General features: G+C 45.8%; 1 long non-coding RNA gene and 1 pseudogene across 4 annotated transcripts in view; one reads left to right on the top strand and one right to left on the bottom strand.

The window, feature by feature from the left end:
* Positions 1–572: 572 nt before the first annotated feature.
* LOC103694026 (uncharacterized) overlaps positions 573–23,232 on the top strand; it is a 53,082-nt gene continuing 30,422 nt past the window's right edge. Inside the window, exons 1-2 of one of the 4 annotated variants that reach the window (XR_010059352.1) lie at positions 573–1,313; positions 21,575–23,232. The exon at positions 21,575–23,232 is cut by the window's right edge and continues 30,422 nt beyond it. This is a non-coding gene — a long non-coding RNA (uncharacterized LOC103694026). Of the gene's footprint in view, positions 1,314–12,301 lie in introns of all 4 variants that reach the window. The other 3 variants (XR_010059353.1, XR_010059351.1, XR_010059350.1) reach the window with 3 other exon arrangements.
* Rps27a-ps19 (ribosomal protein S27a, pseudogene 19) lies at positions 6,651–7,160 on the bottom strand (annotated as a pseudogene).

The raw sequence follows: 23,232 nt of genomic DNA, 5'->3' as shown, positions 1-23,232 counted from the left end.
CCAGTGCTCCGTGAGGTCCTTCAGGGGAGCTCAGGCCTTCTCCATCTCTGACCTCTGATATGCTCCCAATGTACTTTGGTAAGCTAATAAAGGAATGAGCTCAGATCCATTTACTTTAATTGTACTTAAAATTATTTTTTTTTAAGGAAATAACTTGAAGGGGTACCGATACTAGACTTTTTTCCCTCCTTCTTTGGCTTAAAAAATATATGGTACCTATACCCTTGGGCTGGAGGAGAGATTTTAATAAAGATCATTAGAAATGTGCTATCAAATGTTAATTCATCTATAAATTAACATTGATCGTGTGCTGCAGGAGAGATTTGGGGCTCCCCCCCCCTTGTATTTTTCCTCTCCAAAAAAAATACCTTAGTATTTGCTTCAATAGCATTGGTTTAGTCAACTGATCGCTGCTGATTTTATTGAATGAAATTCACTGGTTTCATATCAACATGAGATTGCCTTTTTTTTTCTCTCTCTATTCTAAATTGGAAACTTACGGATACCTAACCTAGAAACACACAACAATGTGATTTATATTCAGAAAATTTGCTTTTCTTTTATTAGAGAATCACTGTTGTGTTCCGGTCTTTGTTCTCCGAGGATTAATTATCAGTAGATCGCTTCCTGCCACTACATACCTCAGGGCCCAGACAGCCGAAAGCTGAACAGTAGTCGTCAGGAACTGCAACTCAAAAGGGGAAAACATGCTCCCCAGTTCTCCTTAAATTGTGGGGAGGGTACAGGGAGGGAGAATTTTAGAACCTGCCTTCTCCGTGCCTGAGGAAGACAGCTCAGAATAATTACTAGTGTCTTAAATAAGAAACAGGAAGAAACGGGCTCCACAGAGAGTTGCTTCACTCTGCCACAAACATTTGGTACTTATCTTTTAACTCCAGACCCAAAGAGGAATTTATACAGAGCTGAAAAAAAAAAAAAAAAAACAAATGGGGCCAGGCCTGCTTTAAAAAGCAAAGTTAGAACCCACTGGTTTCAGACCCATCTGCCTCCCTTTTCTCTAGAAACAACCCTAGAATGTTCCAGAAGGTTTAATGAGGATGCATTTCTGCACTGTTTCCTCTCCCTCCAGATAGATACAGCATATTTAACCAATCTAGTTTACAGAGGAAATTCAGGTTTTTTTTTCCTAGCTCGCTTTATCCAACTGTAACTTAGGGATCATAAATATGTTTATGTCTCGTGGGGAACATTTCTCTTGTGCTGCATTTTGAAGATGCTGTCCAGATGTGAGAGGGTTTTATCCTTCCCACCTCTGAGACTCCCTTTGAGCAAGAACATCGCAGTGGAACGTGGTAAGATGCCAAGCAGCTTGGTGGATGAGAATGTTGTTAGTGGGGACTGGAGTCCATCTCTTTCCAGTATAGAAAACTAACAGATGCTGAGAGTCTGGGGGGCGCTGTCAGAACCAACGCCAGGTTGATTTAGGTCCAAGATTTCATATTCTTGGATGCTGTGACCTTAGCATCCTAATTCTTGGGGTGCAACCTGTGAGAGCCCGCAAGGTTGGGAGGAGAGCCTGCAAGGTTGCCTCTCTGCTTCCAGCATTGTTCCTACTCAATGACTGCCATATGTTGGGACAAACAGTGACGCTTGGGCTAAGATCTTGGGAATGTCTATGGCCCAATTCAACCGTATAAATGGCATAATGCTGGCTCCCTGACCTTTGTAAACCCCCTCCCCTTATTTTCTGGTAAAGGGAAAGCAGGTGGTCCTGGAAGCTATGCAATTTCAAACATAGTTGTTTAGTAAAGCGGGAATTGGTAACTCCGGTTATAGTGAGTACAGAAGAACTCTTTGTTTGTCTTTGAAGGTCTCTTCCCTTGTCCTCAGCTTCTCTTCCTGAGCTGTGGTCATGGTGGTATCTGTGGTTCCTGGGCTTGAATCATTTCTATAGAACACCTCAATGGACACAGATTGCTTGGTTTCTGGGTTTTCTGTTGTAGGTGCTTCAAAATCCCAAGTTATAACTTGAGAAGTTCCAACCTATTATAGTTGAGAAGCAATAAAGTAACAAAATGAGATGTTGGTTTCTTAGTACCCATGTGCCTGCTGAGTGGCCTCCTACCAGTTTCTTAGCTCTTCGAAATCCCTGGTCTGTCATTGTGACAAGGGCAGATGGCAGCAGCGACCAGGAGGAGCAAACGAGACAATGTTTCTCAGAAGCAGGTGAAAGCTCCAGGATGGATCTGTCCTCATTCCTATGATCTGTTACAATGTGGTCATTTGAATGGCAGTGCTAAAGGGGCGGGCAATGATGCTAAGCCTGGAAATGAATTTTTTATTCTTCGATAATCATTTGCTGAAAGCTGATAGGATCAGAACTAGGTTTTCCTGTGAGCTATGCATCATTCGTTAGAAATAGTTTGAAACTCGATCAGTATCATTGGCTTGATATTAACAAGTTATTAATATCTTTTGTTCAAGGTAGCCTGGAACTCACTAGGTAACCCAGGCTGACCATGGCTATCCTGCCTCAGAGTTCTGAATGCTGGGATTGCAGTTGTGTACTAACTGATATGTCTGATGTTTTACTTTTTTACTGTGTGTGTGTGTGTGTGTGTGTGTGAGACAACGGGTGTGTGAATGTCAGAGGATAGCTTTTCGACAGCTGTTTTCTCCTTTCACTACATGGATTCCTTTGAACTCAGATAGTCAGGCTAAGCAACAGTTTGTAGGACGTTATTTTCCTTTTAAACAGACTACACATCTTTTTTTTTTTTTATTTGAAGCCTTCAACCAAAATCCTTGGGTTTAATATGCTCATTAAGGCTTGAAGTTTGCTTAATTTTCACCACCACCACAAAAAAAAAAAAAAAAAATGATGGTAGACTTATCAGGACTGGATGATAGGTATAGTATTTATAAAAATAGAAATAGTCTAACAATTCTTTCTTTTTCTTTTCTTCTTCCTCCTTTCCTCTTCCTCCTCCTCCTCCTGCTGCTTTTCCTCTTCCTCCTCTGTCTCTCTGTCTCTCTGTTTCTCTGTCTCTCTTAGGTAAGTCTCTGGAGCCACATTGAGTGTGGTGATGTTGAGTTTGTTTCTCAGCATTCCTCCACTGGAAATTCTCAGCACTCGGAGGTAAAGGAAAGTTTAATTAGCACACAGCTATAGCTTGAAGAGACCCAGCCTTGATCAGAGATATTTATGGTTTGTAAGGGTTAGGCATTGTCAGAACCATGTGACCTTCTGAGGGTGGCTGTTGTATCTCCCCAAGGAGAGTCTTCCTGGGGCTAAGCTGGTTGGTTTTTACAGGAGCTGAGGTTTAGACTTCCTGTTAAGACAGTTGCATCATAGCAAACAGAACTTGCTGTCTAAGCAGGCACTGGTGGTGTTCGCAAGCGAGAATAGCAGATGTTGCCCTTTTTAGGAAGAGGAAGGGGCAGGCAGGTTTACGAGAAGTCAGCATGTCGGCGTCTGCTTTGCTGTGTCAGATCCCGTGTAACCTCGTATTTCCCAAGTCAGCCTGTTAGACAATTAATGACAGAGCTTGTGCTTTTACCTCTCCTCGAGTGGGGCTGGTGTTTCACACGTGTGTGAAGCGGCTTCTGCTCCTTGCTCTGGGCCTGTGCTGTACTCAGGGCTGTTTGTGCTTTTGTACTATATTGAGAATTGTATCAGGGACAGCTAATGTTTTTCCGAAGACATAGGAGCCCTGTGATCATGAAACTGCATGTAACCTCATGTAGCTATTCACAGCATGGAAATTCTAAACCATGGGAAGAGTCAAGGGCTTATTGGAGACTCTTCCTGGGTCTGATCTGACCCTTGAATGCATGCTATAAACGACCAACCCCTGTGGAGGCCAAGATATTGAACTGGCTAGCCACAGTCAGAACAGGGTTAGGTGGGGTTCATTCTCACCACAGATACCACTGTTTTGGAATCTGGAGGAGACTTCGAAAGGTCCTAGTTTTATGCCCCCCAGGATAATTCCATGTTTAACAGCTCTCACTGCTTCAGGAGGCGTGATAAAGTATACAGTCGTCGTTGGTTTAGGGAGCCTTGCCATCAGCAATACACGCCAGGAGTTCCACACACCAGCACTTCTGTCTGCTTTCAGGAGGCCTTCCAAGGCTGTAAGGACCCTTGCCTTCCTAGTGTTTGTGGTTGCTGGTGATGTTAATCCTTCTGTTTGCCCATGGTGGCTGATCTGAGAGCCGTGTTTACTTGGGCTGATGGCATCTGGGCCTGTGAATCAGTGTTCAGTATTTGCAAAGACAAGGGTGGGGAGGATTCTGGGGGCTTTCCAGTATCAGAGGTGGAAGACTTGGCCTAGTGGCTCCCTCCACAGTGTTTGATGGGACCATTGGGTCCCATGGGTGGCAGCTTATACTTGGCAGCGGCCTGAGAGTTTAATCTAGTTTCTTCTTTTACCCCATGTGGACGTATGTTGGCATCCTAATTGCACAGAGACCTTGTTTTAACATTTAGGCAGACAGAGACACCCTCTTTCCTTCTGCCCGTTAACGAGCTGCTGATGTAACCACAGCCAAGAGCAGCTTCAGCAACATGTTTCGAAAAAAAAAATGAGTTCACAGATGTATTAAATTGGAAATCCTAGCTAAACACTACCCTGCATTGTCTATGCTATATGGGATGGGCAGTGGCCAAGACTATCTGTCTATCTATATACCTATTTACCATCTATCACCTGTCTACCTATCATCTATCATCTATCTTTTTGTCATCTATCATCCATATATCATCGATCTATCATATCTTTTTTCTACATCTACTATCTATCTATTATCTATCTACTATCTATCTATGATCTATCTATGATCTATTATCTATCATCTTCTATCTATCTATCTATCTATCTATCTATCTATCTATCTATTATGTATTTATTCATGCATCTATAGTGAAGATGGAGACCAGATGCAGAATTTTTGAAGTATATGGGCAAGCCTTGATTTTGCTATATATCTCTCCTTCCTACCAGATCAATGCTATCACAGAATCAGATATTCTTGAGAGGGAAAGGAGGGTTTGGGCCACCTGTGTGCTAAGTCCTTTCCAAGTTTCAAGACAGTGCTGTGAGCACCTGTCCTGTGTCTGTTTATTACCCAGGGAGGTCGAAGAGGACCACTGGGAGCCTACTATGCACCCTGAAGAGTTTAGTAGATCTAGTGAACTTGTGTTTAATTCCACTGTGAATCTGGAGGAGTGTGAAAGCCATATGATATTGGCTTTCAGGAATCTCCTTCTGCTTTGGAATCAGCGCATACCCAAGAACTTTCAGAGTAAAGGATGCAGGAACATTTCCTCTTGGCCGTACTCATGCTACTCTAGAGGGAGGGCCATGGTTAGAGTGGACTGCTGAGTACTCAGGCCATTTGGAAGGCACAGCTCCTAACAGAAGGACTGGTAGAGGCCCCTGGAAACCTCTGATGCAGGCACCTAGCTAGCAAAAGAAGTACAGTAGAGAGAGAGGGTATTCAGTAAGACTGTAGGAGCACAGGAGAAGACAGAGAGACACAGACAGAGACGGGGGGGGGGAGAGACGGGGAGAGAGAGGAACAGTCGGGGAGAGGGGTGAGTAGAGACAGACAGACAGAGACAGGGACAAGCAGGGACAGACAGACAGAGACAGGGACAGACAGGGACAGACAGGGACAGACAGGGACAGACAGGGACAGACAGGGACAGACAGGGACAGACAGGGACAGACAGGGACAGACAGGGACAAACAGGGAGAGAGATGGACATAGAGATAGCCATCAAGCCCAGTAGTGACAGTGTCAGAGTCTAGAACATGAGCTGTGGTTCAGGAAGGATGATTATTTGAATCCTCTTTACCTTCTGTCCTTCCAAGCCTGGAGGGCTGGAACATAGGGGTTGAGTCAGCCTCATTGACCTCCAACATCTGTGGTGGCCCTGACTTAGGGGCAGTAACAGTTCTCAGAGCCAGGAGTAGTGTGGTAGGTGTTTGGTTTCAGACCTGGACAAGGAACTGAGGTGCTTATTTTACATATAAAAGCAGACCTGGCCTCCAGGGTCCCTATTTGGCATGCCCTACCCCCAACCCTGAATTTTTCAGTCCTCTCTCTCCCTCCCTCCCCTCCCCTCTCTCTGCAATTGCACATTCTTTTTCTCACCCCAATCCCCCATGGCAACTCCGCTGGCCTCAATCTTGGGGCCAGTGCCTTGCCCAAGAGTAACTTCCTAATAAATCTGCTACTAGTCTAATCTAATCTGGTTGGAATTGGCTCATTTCACTGGCAGAGAAATAGCCTATCTGTAGGTACTGTAATCCTATAGTTTGGGAGGCTGAGGCAGGAGGATTAGGAGTGTGGTGTCCACTTGAAAATAGAGACTTTCTCAGGAAAAAAAAAAAAGTTAAGATGTAAGTTTTAACCATGACGTGTCCCTGGATGGTGTGATCCAAACCCAAACCTTCTACGATGGCTTGAAATACCATAAAAGGGACCAGAAAATTAAAAGGGCTTGACTAAAATTTTACCTGAGGTCACAGAAAGAAATGGCCCCAGGGAACTTACTGCCCATAGTGTGGCTGTTCACAGAGGCAGCAGGTATTAAAAAGAAATCTGCTTTCTGATATTCTCCGTGACTTCTGCTCCCTCGGTTTACACTTATACATAGTACAATTCTTTTTTTTTTTCCTTCAGTTCCTTCTTTTTATTAACTCAGACACAACTACTTGTCTTCTGGTTTGCTGAAGCAGTAAGTCAGACAACACTTGCCACCGTAGTGCCTGTCAAAATGGCTGCCCATGACAACTCCAGCACCACGTTCATCAGAAGGACATTCCCGGCTGATTTTGCCATTTTCATCCACCTTGTAGTATTTCAACACAGCCAACCTGACCTTCTTCCTCTTGTGCTTGTTCTTGGGGTTGGTGTAAGACTTCTTCTTCCTTTTCTCAGCACGAGATGGAGCGTGGACTCCTTTTGAATGTTGTAGTCAGACAAAGCACGGCCGTCTTCCAGTTGCTTACCAGCCAAGACCAGCCTCTGCTGGTCAGGAGGAATTCCTTCCTCATCCTGGATCTTGGCCTTTACATTTTCTATATGGCCCACGGGTTCAACCTGGAGCGCGATGGTCTTCCCTGTAAGGGTCATCACAAAATTCTGCATCATGGCAGCTGCTCCACCCATGACGGCGGATTGGAAAGACAAAGTACAATTCTTGATGTGGAACAAATACACTCAGATAGTCCCCTTTCTTCTTCCTTAAGCTCTGCCCATCCCTGTGGCCTTTTCCCCAAATCATCTTCATGTGTGTTGGCCTTTGTTCTGTTGCATTCAGTCCCCGGGAAATGTTCCAAAGTCATATTTTCAAGTCCGCACTTGATGTTGTAATCTGTGTTTCTGCATTACTTCTCTCTGTTTTCATGACTTTCCCATCGGTTCTGTTACTCACTGATGGCTGTCTCCTTGACTAGGGCTACCTGTGGTTATCAGCAATTAAGCAATAATCATCTCACGGGTTTGCCCTTCACAAATATATTTGGGTTTCCTCACATCTAAGTGCTGTGTCTGTTCTGGGAATGTCACGTAAAACCTCCTGGCAAAAAAAAAAAGCAAAATGCCCAAAATTCTTGTTCAGACGGCGCTGGTGAAGTTTACGAACCAGATGCTTACTGAAATGTCATTGAAACTGGTGTTTCTCCAGCTCAGATATGAACAGATACTCTTGAGGAATTCCTTAGCTCAAGTCTTCTAATAGCAAACAAAGGAAAGATTGAGAACTTCAGAGTACACGAATTCGAACTGGGAAGTGAGTTACAAGAATATTCCTAATCCCAAGGTCTAAAAGCCAAGTGTTTCTAAAGCCTAAAACATTTTGAGAAACAGCATGATACGGCAGTGGAAAATTCCGCAGCAAACCCCATGTGACCAGCCTCAGCTAAAACGCAGGTGCACTGAAAACATTGCACCAAATTACCTCTAGGCTATGCGCATAAATTGCAAACTAAACGTGAGTGATTTTCCTGGCTTAGCTTGGGCTCCGATCCCAAGACAGCTCGTGATGTCTGTAAATATTCCCAAATCTAAGCAAATCTGGCATCTGAAACACTTCTGGTTTCCAGTCCTTCGGATAAGGGATGCTAAACGTGTATTAGCCACAGATGGGAGATGACGGATGGATGGGGGCACTTCTGGGGTGTTATCTAATACCCCCTCTCTGTGAATCAGGAAATCCTCTCACACCAAACCTGACCACACTCTTCCCTTTGGTTGGCTCATGTTTCTACAGCCCTCCTTTATAATTTCTCTGGGTTCAGTGGTTCTCTCCTGCCTCCCTCTGGCTTTGCACATTGCTCTGGTTGGTTTCAAACCCCTGGTGGTACCGGAGCCCGCTGAGTGCTGGGATTAGAGTTGTGTGCCCCCACGCCTTGCAGCTTCTGTCAGAAACCTGCCTGGGTGTAGCTCAGCTGCTTGTGGCCCTGCTGATGCTTCATGCCATCCAAGCTGGCTTGGTACCTGGCCCTGCCTCAGTGGTCACCATTCCCACAGACCAAGGAAACCCCGTGTATCAGATTAACTGACGAGGACCAGTCCTGCCCCTGGGATCTGGCTGGTGAGACCCCTGAGAGTGGTTTTCTCAGTGATGGGGCGTACATACAGAGGGAGGAGCCACTCGGCAGAACCCCCAAGGTCTGTACTCCCTTCAGGACTCCCTACAAACTCAAAAATGCTGTGGACCTGTTTATAAAAAGATAAATAGAGGATATGTCCCAGGTTTCAGCACCAATGTTGTGTTTATAAAGGATAAGGAAAGAGGGGGGTGGGGGGATATGTTCTATAGGGGTCTGAGGGAAGGGGAGCCTCAGCAGGCCCACGGCTGAGACATCCCTTCCCCCTGAGGGACCAGCCACAGACAGTATAATATAGAATAGAGTTTACTCAGGGCATGGGGAAGGGAGTTAAGAAGTTAGTAGGGCAAAGGCTGACCATGAGCACGCGGAGAAAAGGGAGGAGGGGAATGGGGAGAGAGGGACAAAGGGAGAGGGGGGTATGGTCAAGAGCAGGAGGGTGAGGAGGGGGCAAGCAGCCCCTTTTATAGTGTCAGGCATACCTGGCTGTTGCCAGGTAACTGTGGGGGTGGAGCTTAGACAGAATGCTAACACCTGGTTGATCCAAGTCTTTGCTCTTTGCTTTTTTGTCTTGGTATCCACGTAGAGCAGAGACTAAGAGTCTTTGGAAGGCTCTGGCAGGTGAGGGGAGATCCATGGAGCCTGGGGGCGGAGCAGTTTCTAGTCTCTGCTCCAGGACACCTTCCTGAGCATACAGTCCAGGCTGCAACCTCTGAAGTGGGCACCATCACTGGGCACTCAGGCCTTTGAGTCTCTAGGATTCTGCTCCTTGCTGTGGTGAAGCAGACTGTAGCGATTCAGGGACCAATTTCCCAGCAGTCATTAGTTTCTTCCATCTTGCCATTTTTATTCTGGTGGTTTTTGTTTGTTGTCTTTTTAAAAAGTGTAGTCCAGGGTAAAAAGAAAGCAGAAGGGGTGGGCACACATGCACGCACGCACACACGCATGCACACACGTGCACAAGAGCAGAACTCGGAAGGAAGTGTGTGGCCAGTGCATTGTCCCCTCTGGAAGGTAGAGACGTCTTTGGAGTTACTAATAGGAAATTGGGGGAAGGTTGCTCTGAGAAACGACAGAATTTCTACTCCTTTAAACAGTGATTGTCGAGAAAGGCTTTATAAAACGTTTAATCATTTTAGAAAAACGTGGAGTTTTTCTAAAAACGTGCGAGGTCTCCACAGAGCCATTACAGCTGTTCCTCGACAGGACGCCCAGAGTCTCACTCTCTGACCTAGGCTGGACGGCAGCCATTTTAGGACAGGCATTCTCCTGTGCTAACATTTCATTTTTTTTTTAAACATTTATTTTCAGTAGCACATATCAATCTTACGAAACAATGGGTTTCACTGTGCATCTCGGTGTGCTTTGATCCTGTCTGCCTCCTCTACTGCCGTGCCAGCATTTCTGAAAAAATGAAAAGGAGAGTTTTAGTTTAGAGGATGCTGGCAGGATGGTTCTGGTTCTGAACATCATCAGCATGCTGTCACGGGGTTGGGGGTGGGGAGAGGTATGTGTGCCTGGGCGGTGAGCCTTGTGATTCCGTCTAGGCTGCACTGCAGTTCATAAGCTATCGTTTGCCCACTGCTGCGAGTTGCTTGAACCTTGATCCTTAAAAAAAAATAAATAAAGCCCCCCCTTTTATATTTTTTATAGTCAGGAAACTCAGAACCCAGCTGAGGCTGAGATTAGCATTTTTGCTAGCAGTTTAGAGCTCCAGACCCTGGAGAATAGCAACAGTCCTGAGAGGAGGCTAAACTTCTCTTTGATGTTCCTGGAGCTGGAGCCCAGACCTGCAGACTGAAAGTTACGCCATGGCTAACAGCCAATTGGCTCACCTTGGCTTCGGGGAGTCTGAGCTTTAAAAATAAGTAATTCTTTCTTCCCGGGGGTAGAGGTAGACTTAATTAATTTGTAATTTGTAATATACCTTGAAGAATAAAGGGACTTTTTGGAAACACTAAACATTGTTACAACTTCTGAGTTTGTAAGCAAACTATTAACACAATTGAGGCGGTGTACACATCAGAAACACAGGGGAGGTTTGTCCGTGTTCCAGTTGATTTAATAAGTACAGAAAGACTTGACTCATTTTGTAATGTGGACTTGTCCCCTCCCAGAGGAGGAGATGCTGGAGTAAACCAGTACACAGTGTTCAGATGAATCAAATGGCTGTAAGTTTTCATTTTTATTTTCTAAGTACATTTTCGAATGTATCACAACATACGGTTTTTGCTCTTAAAAAGAAATCAGAGTATGCCTTCTGTAGGCAGACTTAAGGGCTGCTAGGGTTAGGGACACTCAGACAGAGAAGGCTTGGTTAATTTGAATTTCAGAACATGTAATGTTTTAGTATGTTATGAACAAATACAACAGAGAAAGAAATTATATATTTTTAAAGATATATTTATTATATATAAGTACACTGTCACTGTCTTCAGACACACCAGAAGAGGGCATCCGATCTCATTACAGATGGTTGTGAACCATCGAGTGGTTGCTGGGGTTTGAACTCAGGACCTCTGGAAGAGCAGTCAGTGCTCTTAACCCCTGAGCCATCTCTCCAGCTTAAGGAATTATATTTTATTCATGCAACAGAATAGAATACAGCAATGCAAACTCTGTGCAAGGCGGAGATAAATTCTAAAAGCACAGTAGCAAAGGAAGGCTGGTTAATGAAGAATGGACAGAGTGTCTCCTTTGCATGAAGGAAGGAGGTAATGTAAAATGTGGGTTTCCTAACCCAGGTGGATTCCCAGGGAGGGTTGTGACTAGGAGAGAGCATAAGGGGACCGAGTGCTTGTGATGCTGTGTCCTACGATCCTGGTGCCAGTTTCACTGATGTCTTAATTCTGTGACAACTCAACGAAGTGTAATGGTTTATGTCTCTGACATCCCTGAACACACACACAAACAGCTAAAAAAGAGGATGCCTGAACGTGACTTTGTTACTTTGCTATTGTTGTGATAAAATACACCAAGGGAAGCAACTTTGGGGTGAAGGAGTTCACAGTCCAGGGAAGTACAGTCCACCTCAGGGGGCAAGACATTGTATCTGACTTGTCTTGTATCCCTCCTTTTGGCTATTAGACATCCCAAAGACATTAGAGTTTTCTGGGAGTGGCCTCCAAGGAGAAGAGAAGCTGAGCCTTGAGGGTTGCCAGAGGAGGAACTTGTTTCTGGGAGAAAGATGTTTAACCTATCAGCTGATCAGTACACTAGAGAGTTGTAGCAGAGACAGGGGCTGGCGGGCACCATACCTTGCTGGACCACTCAGTTATGTGAGTCTCCTGCCTTCTGCTTAAGCCCCACCCCCAGGTCAGTATAAGCTTGTGACTGGGATTCAGCCCCTTCTGGGACTGGCTCAGTGCTTTCCCCTTTCACAGATGAGAGGTGCCCTGTTGAGACACTGACTGTGAATAGCTAGTTAATGAACCCCTTGGAGTCCATATCTCTCACCTAGGGAAGTGAGTTTATATCAAAGGTGATATTGGTGGTATCTTGCTCTCGGGTCCTTGCTTCCTGCCAGGAAATCAGAGCTGGATGGCAGCTCCTGCTGGGTACCCAGTCCAGTCCTCAAGGAGGTGTAGGAAGAGACTTCCCACTTCTGCCAAGAGAGCCCCCCATTTTCTCTCTTCAGTGATGTTGATGTCTAGACAGAGAATCCTCTTGGTGTTGGTGACTTTTCTACTAAACGCCCCATTTATTTTCTGTTGCAGGGTCTCTCCCAAATCCCCTGACATAGCTACGGTTACCATTGCTGTGCTGAAACCTTGTGACTAAAGCAACGTGGGGAAGGAGACATTTATTAGGCCTACGCTTCCCAATCACTGTTCGTTATTAAAGGAAGTCAGGCGAAGAGTTGGAACAGGGCAGGAACCAGGAGGCAGTAGCTGATGCAGAGGTCATGGAGGGAAAAGGAACAAAGGGACCCAGTGATCCTACAAATCCACTTTCAGGGTCCTAACTGAACAGATTCAGACGCTGGATATGCTGTCTGGCCTTATGTCAACTTCACAAATGCTAGAGTCAAATGAGAGGATGTACTCAATTGAGAAAAAGCCCCATTAGATCAGGTTGTAGGCAAGCCTCTAGGGCATTTTCTTCAGTAGTGATTGTTCAGGAAGGGCCCAGCCCACTGTGGGTGGTGCCACCCCTGAGCAAGCCGGTAAGCATCTATTAAACCTCCCCTTTTTAACTTTTCATTGTTAATTTGGCTCTTCTGGGCAACTGGTGGCTGAGTCTGGCTTGTTGGGGGATAACCTATAACCCTAAGTCCGGGGATAACATAGCAGCAGGCAGGGGTATAAGGATGGCTAGTCCCATTGAATCCATACCCAGGAAACAGTGAAGGGGAGTGGGTCAGGGTTACTGAGTCTCAAGGTGACCCTGAGCACCTCCAGTGAGTGCCTTCCATTTCCCGTTCAAATCACAGCAAAACCTGAGCAAATAAATGCTACAATTACACGCCATAATGCCTTTGTACATACATAGTATGAGGAATTAAGATACCCACACAGTATCGATGTTTTGTTACATTTGTATTTCTCTCAATATTGAGTCTATAACAAATAGTGACAACTTTAATTGTTTGCACTTAAATACCAAGTAAGGTTTTACTGATCAGTGGGGAGAGAGTGAGGCAGTAGTCATTACTTTTGTTGCAAATGTCCAATGAGTAAATGGCTGGATATTCAGATGAGTAAGGTTGGAGATCAGATGTACACCATGGTCACCATACTGGGCAGAGTGGACCGAGTTTTGGGTGTAAGCTCATGTGCATAGATGGCAAATGTGTGCCCTGATAGAATTACTACCACCAATTATCCCTCAATTAAGCCGGGGAAAGCTATGGGGGTGGCATGTGTTTATTTACACGTGTGTGTGTTTGCCTGCAAAGTCTGTGCGCCATGTGCATGCAGTGCTCCTGGAGGCCAGAAGAGGGCGATGGATCCCCTGGAACTGAAATTACAGATGATTGTGATTCGTCATGCTGGTGCTGGGAGCTAAACCCAGGTTCTCTGGAAGAGCAGGAAGTGCTCTTAGCTGCTGAGCCGTCATTCCAGCCCCACAGAAAGTGTTTGTAGTCTGAGTTCTGGCTAAGCAAAGACAGGCAGATCCTGGAGCTCAGTGCAAGATGTTATCTCAGGCCCTCCTGCCCGTACAGATGTCAGGGGGTGGTCAACATTAGATTCCTACTCTTTTGTGACCTTTGTCATCTTTTTGGTGCATGTGTCTCCCCAAAAGTGGCCTTAGGTTGAAGGAATGGGTCTTCCTCTGGCTGATGGCATCAGAGCCCTTCCAACCACAGTAGGCAGGTTCTGCAGGAACCTGGGAGTTTCTGCACCATTAGTTCTTAGCTGGGAGTGTCTGCTTCTCTTTGCTTCCCTGTCCCAGCATGCAACCAGGGCACAGATTTTGCTGGCCTCTTATCAAGGTCCAGATATCAGAACAAAAGGGAAGTAGAGAAAGTGAACTTAAGGTCCAATCCCAAGTCTAACGGTGCGGGCTCTCCTGAAGGGTCCTTTCCGCTGCTCTTGGGAAGCCATAGTCGGCATCTCCCTTTGCCCGCAAGGACTAACTGATTGACACTGGGAAAGGAAGGAACACATTTCCCTCACTCAGAAAAGCAGGGGGCCGTGAATCACCGCTCTGATTCAGCTCTCTGAAGCAATTCTAGTTTCCAAACCAAGGCTTCACTTCTTCCCCGAGAGATGGATTTAATTAGAAGTTCCCTCCTCCCCCTAAGAACTGCTGAGCGCCTTTCTTGATTTATTTTCATGCAATGCAGGGTGTATTTTTGGTGTTTTTCCTAAAATAAAGAAAGAGTTGCCAGAGGCAGTGTTAATCTTCCAGGAGATGATGGAAAGCTGCTCGGAGACAAAACAACAACAACAACAACAACAAAAAACAAAAAAACAAAAACAAAACAAAACCGAACCCCCACCCATCACCTTCCTGAAGCCCCAGGCCACTGTCGCCTCAACCAAAGGACCACATCCTTCTGCAAACTTCAAAAAGACAACCATAATTTCCACTTCAAGGAGATGCACTCTTGTCAGGATGGGCTCCGTCCCGCTGCAATAACAAACATCCCCCAGATGTTTCTGCCTAAACTACAGTGGTTTGTTTGTTCCTCACTGCTAGTCCACACCCCACGAAGACAGGTCAAGATCTGCCCTCAATAAAGCTGTGTCCACCGCACTTTCTTTGAGACCCCTGACTGTCTCAACTTGCAGGTCATGGTGTGTACATGGAGTGGAGGACTCTAACCCTTCCTCACCAATCAAATCTGCCCCGGAAGTGGCAAAAGTGACTTCCGTCTCCACCCATTCATCAGAACTGGTCCCTGGGTCTTACCCAAAGACCTGGCAGGCAGGAAGTACAAGCCACCTTCCCCTGTGGCTTAGAGGAGTTGACAGTTATTGACAATGGTGACTGCAGCATTCCGGATAAACATTTGCTGGCTGGACGGCGCTTCCCCCTCCCCCATCACATCTGTGTTTTCTCTTAGTCTCTTCTTGAAACCTTGGGTTAACAAGGGTTTCTAGCAACAGCGACACGTGCTATTTTCCAATCTGTGACTGTCCTTGATAGCACTTGCTTTGTGTTATTTCTATTCCCAGGGACCTGACCCTGTGTTTTCGCATCTAGCTTTGAGGACACCCTGAAGAGTGAAGACTAGACCCACACCAGAGCCATCCACCACCTCTAGGGAAAAGGTGGCTTCACCTTAGAGTCTGTCCTGGGCTCACACTTTGTTTCTTTCTCTAATTTCCATGTTTTTTATTCCAGATTCCCAGCATTCCTGTCAAGGGCGCATGTCCTCTCCTGTCCTGAACTTTTTAACTCTGGGGCCTCTGGGGCTAAATAAGTGTCACACCCATGGCTGGAGTTAATGTTAGAGTTAGGAAGAGTCCAGCTCCTGGGTGTGTTTTTTGTGGCTTATGATTGCTATGCATATCATAGGGTGTTAGTAACCACAGAGACAAGACGTTGTAGCACCATATAATGTGAGTGCACAAAGACACACACACACACCTATACACAATATATACACACAGAGAAACACATCTATATAAACACATATACATACAGACACACCTATATACACACCTATATAAACACACACATACACCTATACACACAGACACATACATACACATTCATACACACCAGACACCCACACCTATATAAACACATACACAGACACACACACACCTATACACATACACCTATACATGCACATACACACACACATACACACAGAGACACACACACCTATATACACACAGACACAGACACACATAGACACACACACTTATATACACATACACACATATATACATATACATACACACATACATACACATATGTACACACATATACCTATACACACATACACACATATATATAAATACACACACATATACATACACATATATACCTATACACATACATATATATGTGTACATACACACATATGTATACACACATATATACATGTATACACACATACACACACATATACAGAGTGAGATCAATTATAACTAAATCTTTATGTTTGAAGGTATATATTTATCAGAGTTAAATTTCCCACAGTGAAATAGCTCACCATGAGAAAAAATTATATTTATGTGAAAATCACTTTTCTTAGACCCATCTAGAGAAGCATAGGGTTGTCTTTGCAACAGAGAATATAGTGGATTCAGGAGACAGACTTTATAAAGCTTCAAAAGCAAGCCATGTGGCAGAGGAGGGCAGATTTTAAACTATCTTAGGTTGGGCCAACTTTCTAGGTTAAGATCAAAACCCAAACATGACTGAACCAGCATATGCAGACTTCTTTACAAAACATATGTGGGTAACATTATCTTTTTGGAGAGGTTATGGGTAGTGACTTTCTTATAAATACAATTATCTAGGATTATGGCTCGATCCTGGCATTACCAGTAAGGTTTAGACATACTGAGAGGAAAGTTTTGCTGTGTGTGTTACAGCTCTAGTTCACAGACCCTGGCAGTCCAGGAAGTCAGCAGTGTCTCCACCCCTCTCCCCTCCCCTGTCAGGGAGTTGATCCTGTAGCAAAGCACAAAGACTCCTCCACAGACAAGAAAAAGTGGTCAGAGTTTGTAAGACTGACCCTAAACTGAACACAATTAGCCCTTTACAAAGGTGGTCTTATTATTTATTTATTTTTTTGGCTTTTGTTTTCCTCTGTGCCACAAGGTGGCAGTGAACACATTCTCAAATAACCATCTGCTTCAGTTAAAATGAAGTGGCAAAGTTTGATTTGATCTGTATCAGGAATGGAAGCTATTGAACCCAGTATGAACACAGTGGAAGACCGTCAGGGTTGCTACGGGAGGGTCTCTCCCAATCAGCTTCCTTAACCTTCAGGAGGGACATGGAAATGACCCGTAGCCATGTGGCTGGACTTCCTGCCATGAAGTTCTGTCTTCCATGGTAGGCTCTCTGGCTGAGGTCACAGAAAGGGCTTTTCTCCTCTGCTACCGTCCTGAGGTTATGTCGGGGTAGATAAGGGGGACCCTTCAGCCTTTAAGGTTGGAAGCACAATGTGCTACTAGAACGAACGGTTTGAAACATTCATGAGCACCGTGCTGAGCACAAGGACTCAGAGAGGCCCGAGCACTAACTTCAGGCCATTCCCTTTTGTACCTAGAAGGACAACTCCCCTGTGTCACAGAGTGCACCTCAATGCTTACATCGGTATGTCTCAAAATGTAGACGTTATGTCTCTGCATACTCCGGACAAGCGGAGGCATGCTGGTGACTTCACGGCCATCTTTTCTGACTATTAATATTTTCTAAATTGAGGGGAGTGGGACATCTCTAAACAAGGATCCATACTCCCTCTCTTCGGGCCTAGACCAATTGTATTATTTTGTAGGAATTATTCAGGAAGGTGTCGTGTCCCCCCGCCCCTTAGCTCCAGGATCTGAATTATGTCTCTCCCCTGAAAGGGTTGGGTCAGGTGCTTGACAGCAGAACATCAGTAAGCCTCCATTGGAATGCCAGCTTCACCTCAGGTCCCCAGGCACCTCGGAAGAGAAAAGCCACGTTGTGCCCCTGAGGAGTGAAAGCTGTTTCTTCACGAGCCAGTTGCCAGCCTCTTTTGTGGCCTCATGGGAAATCTGAGAGTACAGTTGATGAGGATTCTATCTGAGGTTTTATCTGGATCCTGGGTAAGAGTGTAGCTACCCATGTCTTTGATTTTAAAGGTTTTTTTTTTTTTTTTTTTTTTTTTTTTTTTTTTTTTTTTTTTTGAGGCTTTGCTAGGTAGCCGAGGCTGGCCTCAAGACGATAATCCTCCTGCCTTGCCCTTCTAAGCACTGAGATTACAGATGTACACTACCATATCCTGACTAGTGAGGGCTTCATGGAGTAAAAATGTTTACTAATTTTCCTTGCCAGGGACTATGAGCTGTGTTTATCCTCTGACTGCAGAATGATTCATTGCTGAAAAAGAACAAGCACCCTCTTCACACAGAGAGGGAGGGGATCCTAAACACTTGGTATCAATGCCAATATGACATGCTCTGAGGGTTTTCTAGTCTCTTCAGTTTGCTCCTTAGGAGGCATGACCCACAGAGGACACGGCCATTTTACAGATGGGGAAGACTGAGGTGGCGAAGCAAGAGGCTCGTCTGTCATTGCGCTGAGCTCCAATCTTTGTCTACTTCCCTGGAATGCTTGTGTGGCATATAATTCGCAACTGGTGCAGCTTCTCTCTTTCTCTCTCCGATCTTCTTTAGTATTGGGTGTACAGTGCTTAAATGAGTTGACTGTAGCATTGAGCAGTGGCAGATATTTGAGTGTTCAATGAGTGAACGGGACAGATACGCTGGGTCTCCCTGAAGCATTGCATCGTGGTTGGGATCCCCACAACAGCATGTTCAGAGCAGAGCAGGAAGTTTCTGGGCCGTCATAGCTCCCACCGGACTGTGTCCTTTCCCAGAATGTTATGTTCTGTTGGTTGGCACAGCTCTCAGTCATTTTTAGTCTTATAGCACTGACTACGCATGTACCTACAGATGTATGCTTGTTGGAACCCTAGCAAGGGGAAGCCAGTAACCGTAGTTCTCCATGCACTGGGCATCTTTAAGGGAAGGCATGTGGTGGCAGCGGCCACAGGAGGATTCTACTGTGGTTTCCTTGCAGACCTTGGCTTCCGATTGAGACACTGAAGGAGACTGTCTTTCTCTCCCTTTCAAGTGGACTCAGGGGCATCGTTAGTTAGTAAAGAGGGAGAGTCTCTGGCAGGATGGAGGGGGTCAGGCCTGAGAAGTCCCCTTTTCAGTTATCTGAGGTGGGAAGCAGTTTATTTCCTTCTGTATTTTCCAGAGCATCAGGCACGTTAGGCTGGCCCTGTCAGCATAGGTTCCTGACTAATCTATGGAGGTTGCTGATAAGATAATGCCCAGTTTGGTCTAGACCCGGTGTGAGTATGGGAGTAGGGGAGTGGCTTCCTAGATAAGCCATGGAGGGCCGCTCCTGGGTCTTCTGGGTATTAGCGTTGTTTTTCCAGCACAACTGTGAAAACAGAGCGATCCCCTTTGCTCCCTCAGCAGAGCCTGCTCCTCGGTCTCTGCCCCTGTCCCCACAGTTCTCGTCCTCCAAGGGTGGCTTGAGGATTATGCCCAGCTACGTTAAGCCCCTCAAACAAGCATGGTTCATCACCTACAGTTCTCTATTTTAACTTAAAACCTTCTGCCTTTCTTTAATCATTGGTGGGGATGTATGTATATTGTCTGTTTAGAGGGAGGCGAGTGAACAGGTGGGACCCTGCCATACCAGGACACTACCCCTGCAGCCATGCGGCGAGTGTGGCCTGCCGTGCCCTGGCTTCTGAATTCTCACACGCTGAACTTTTACTGCATGGACGGTTGACGCGCTGATCAATGGATCCTGGCAGCTATAAAGATTTTATGGCTGTCTGTGACAATATGACTCCTAGGCCCCTGGAGGAGTCCATGCAGACAGGGGCCTCCAGAGGAGGAGTTTTATTCCTGGGGGGAGGGGGTGCAGCTCCCAGAGGGCAGATCAAAACCAGGTGAGGGGTCGAGTTACTCACACTGGGGCTTCATACTGTAGAAGGCAGAAAGGTGCCAGATGCCCACCAGTGTCCCCAGGCTGAGAGTGCTTATCTGTTCTCAGTTGTTGGGACAATTCTAAGGATAATTCAACTACCATTCCTTTGGGGACACTGATGGCAAAGGTTGGTGGCTTGCCTAACACTTTCTAATTCTCCTGCTCTCTCTCAGTGTCTGAGAAAGTAGTCCTGGAACTCTGATCAGGCTGATGGCCCCCCGTAGAAAAGCAAGACCCAGCTGTGAATTTATTTTGTTAGAAACCTCAATTCTTTTCTGACTGACCCCTGTGAACGCTTGAGGTGTGTACTTATTTTTGCTCTGAATTGAAAAACAGTGATGACTTTGTAATGTCTGGTTTTTGGTGTGCTGTCTCGACTGGAGGGCAGGGTCGTGAGTGCCAGACACCAGGAAGGAGTGAGAGGTGTGTGTGTTCGAGAGGCACCCTGAGCATTGCATCATGGGAGCTTGCTGGGTTTTCTCTTGGAAACCACAGAGAGAGATCTTTGAAAATTAGTCTTTGAGCCGGAAAGGGGCAGCTGATGTTATGAGTTTCCAGTGGCCGGTTAGCATTGCCACAGTCACGGACATCTCTGTTTGCCTACCCAAAGGCTTACAGCAAAGCAACCCACAAGCCATGCGTTCTGAGGAGGTTTCCTCTTTGTTCTATGGAACTCAAGAGTAGAAGACGTAGAAGAAGTGTCCTGTTCAGTATTAGACGTTGTAATTGTTGAGACAGCTAAAGTCTGTAATCATTATGTAGCCCAGTCTGGTCCTGAACTCATGATCTTCCTGTGTCAGCCTTTCAGGTCCTGGAATTACAGGTGGGAACCACAGAGCCCCGCTTTGCACCTTCTGGATCTTTCTGTCTGTGTGTGTTTCTCACACACCTGTACTGTGTGAATGGTTTTGGTTGAGTAGGGACATAGTGCTGTGAATTTTATGAATGTATGTATGTGGTGTATGTACGTGTGTATGTATGGATATGTGTGTATGTGCATATGTATGTGTGTATTCATGTGTGTGTTGCACATATGCATGTGTGTATGTATGTGTATGCACATATGTATGTGTGTATATGTGTGTATGTGTGTATGTATGTATATATGTATGTATTGATGTATGTCACACACCACATCCAACAGGTAACATGATGAACTTCTCTGCAATGTGGCTCAAGACTCTGTAATTTATAGTCATGCCACCAATGTTGGGTCAGGGTGTCAAGTCCTATGGTTCCTCTTGGTGGCATTCTCTTGGGGATCCAGCTTGTGCCACATTATTCCTGGCTTGCATGTGGCATCCTGACTGTGTATAAATAACAGGTTCCTTTTGTCTCATGCTTTGAAAAGAGAGCAGTGAACGAAGAGGTCTGAGCACACTAGAGAATGTGCAGTGGGCTACTTGGTCCCCAGGCTGAGAGGCTTGCTTGTTATTTCCTTGTTATTGTAACCATCTAGCACAGGGCCTGGCAAGCAGCAGGCATCTCATCAGTGCATGAATGCTGTGAGGGGAAAAAAAAAATCACAATAGGTTCATCTTGGGAAACATGTGCCAAACTATGGGAATTTAAATATTGTGTGTGTGTGTGTGTGTGCGTGCGCGCACACATGTGCATATGTGTGCACATGCATGAGTGTAGGTCAAAGGACATCTTGTGGGAGTCAGTTTTTCCCTTTCCTCATGCGGGTCCAGAGACTGAACTTAGGCTTGGCAGCAAATACCTCTATCAGCTGAGGCATCTCACCAGCTGAAGAACTTTTAATGTTCAAAGATTATGGGGTGTAATGTCGGGGACAATTAAAATATGTTACCTTTATTAACACATTTGATCTCTGCAATAATCCCTATAGTAATTATATTCTAATCTCTGCCTTTTAGGCGGGGAGACTGACTATATTTGGGGCTGGATAGACTGTCTAAGTCGGTGACGGGAAGAATTGGATGGCATCACTCTGCCCAGGGACTGTGCCTTTAACAGCATCACCCAAATGCTTTCGAAGTTAGATACTATCAACACACATCTCACTGCCTGTTCAGGGGGAGAATTACAGGTAAAGAGCAATTCATTTAAAAAGTTGGCTTCTACGGAACTCGGGTAGCTCAGTGGTTGAGAGCTGCTCCTGCAGAGGACCCTGGTTGGGGTTTGGGTCCCAGCGCCCACGGATCTTATGCCCTCTTCTGGTCTCTGCAGGAACTGCACACATGTTGTGCACTAACATACGGACAGGAAAATACAATAAAATAGAGGGAAAAAAATCAGTCTTTTAAAAATAGGCTTTTAGTTTCAAGCTCTTTCTAGATTTGAAGGAAATGTGTGGAATTTAGTTTGGCTGTTGGGAAGAGCAGACTTAGTCCGTGGAGCACGCCAAAGCGCCGGAATCTCGGCTCCATTAATTTCCTGTTTCATGTTCTACACAAAACACTCCTGACTGCTTTGTCCCCAGCCACACAGTCAATGACATTGGGTGGTCAGCCTTTGCCCAGAGCCTAACCAAAGATGTTTCAGAGCCGTTTTGATTATGTTTTTTGTGGAGCCCCCCCGGGGGGGTCCCATGACTGATTCCCACTTTTATGTGACGTCTTGAGAGCTGGGTGGGTGTTGATTTCTAGGTGGTCAGCCTGTAACGTGATGAGTGAAGACAAATTCGAAGATAAAGGATTGTGAACTTGAGACGTGGCTTCGGTTTCTCAGTCACCCCCTCAGCATGCTTGTCTCAAACGAAGCAGTGTCAAGATGTGTGAATAAAGTGAATGGCCAATTCCACAGAGTGTGTATGGCAGGTGTGTAGACCTCCCCGCGACCCCCGCTCCGGCCCCTGCCTCTCTGTACTTCTTTCTTTCTTAGTAAAAACAAGTGCTTTTATCACTGTACTTGAATGCAGGGTGAACTGCTTGAGAGTCTGTCCAGCTCAGGCCTAAGGCTTTGAAATATTAAAAGGTCTCAGTGTGATTATTTGGGAAAAAGGTGGTTAAGAAATTGTGGTGGTTTGTATATGCTCAGCCCAGGGAGTGGCACTATTAGAAGGTGTGGCCATGTTGGAGTAGGTGTGGCCTTGCTGGAGTAGGTGTGGCCTTGTTAGGGTGGGTGTGGCCTTGTTGGAGTAGGCGTGGCTTTGCTGGAGTAGGTGTGGCTTTCTGGAGTAGGTGTGGCCTTGTTGGAGTAGGTGTGGCCTTGTTAGGGTGGGTGTGGCCTTGTTGGAGTAGGCGTGGCTTTGTTGGAGTAGGTGTGGCCTTGTTGGAGTAGGTGTGGCCTTGTTGGAGTAGGTGTGTCACTGTGGGTGTGAGCTTTAAGACCCTCATCCTAGGGGTTGGGGATTTAGCTCAGTGGTAGAGCGCTTGCCTAGCAAGGGCAAGGCCCTGGGTTCGTCCTCAGCTATGGGAGGGTGGGGGGACTTCCTAGCTGCCTGGAAGCCAGTATTCTACTAGCAGCCTTCAGATGAAGATGGAGAACTCTCAGCTCTTCCTGCACCATGCCTGCCGGGACACTGCCATGATCCTGCCTTGATGATAATGAACTGAACCTCTGAACCTGTAAG

The sequence above is a fragment of the Rattus norvegicus genome, chromosome 17 (genome assembly GCF_036323735.1).
Source record: "Rattus norvegicus strain BN/NHsdMcwi chromosome 17, GRCr8, whole genome shotgun sequence".
In the NCBI taxonomy this organism is placed as follows: Eukaryota; Metazoa; Chordata; class Mammalia; order Rodentia; family Muridae; genus Rattus; species Rattus norvegicus.
The sequence above is the reverse complement of the archived record's forward strand: the minus strand, read 5'-3'. Positions and strand labels throughout refer to the sequence as shown.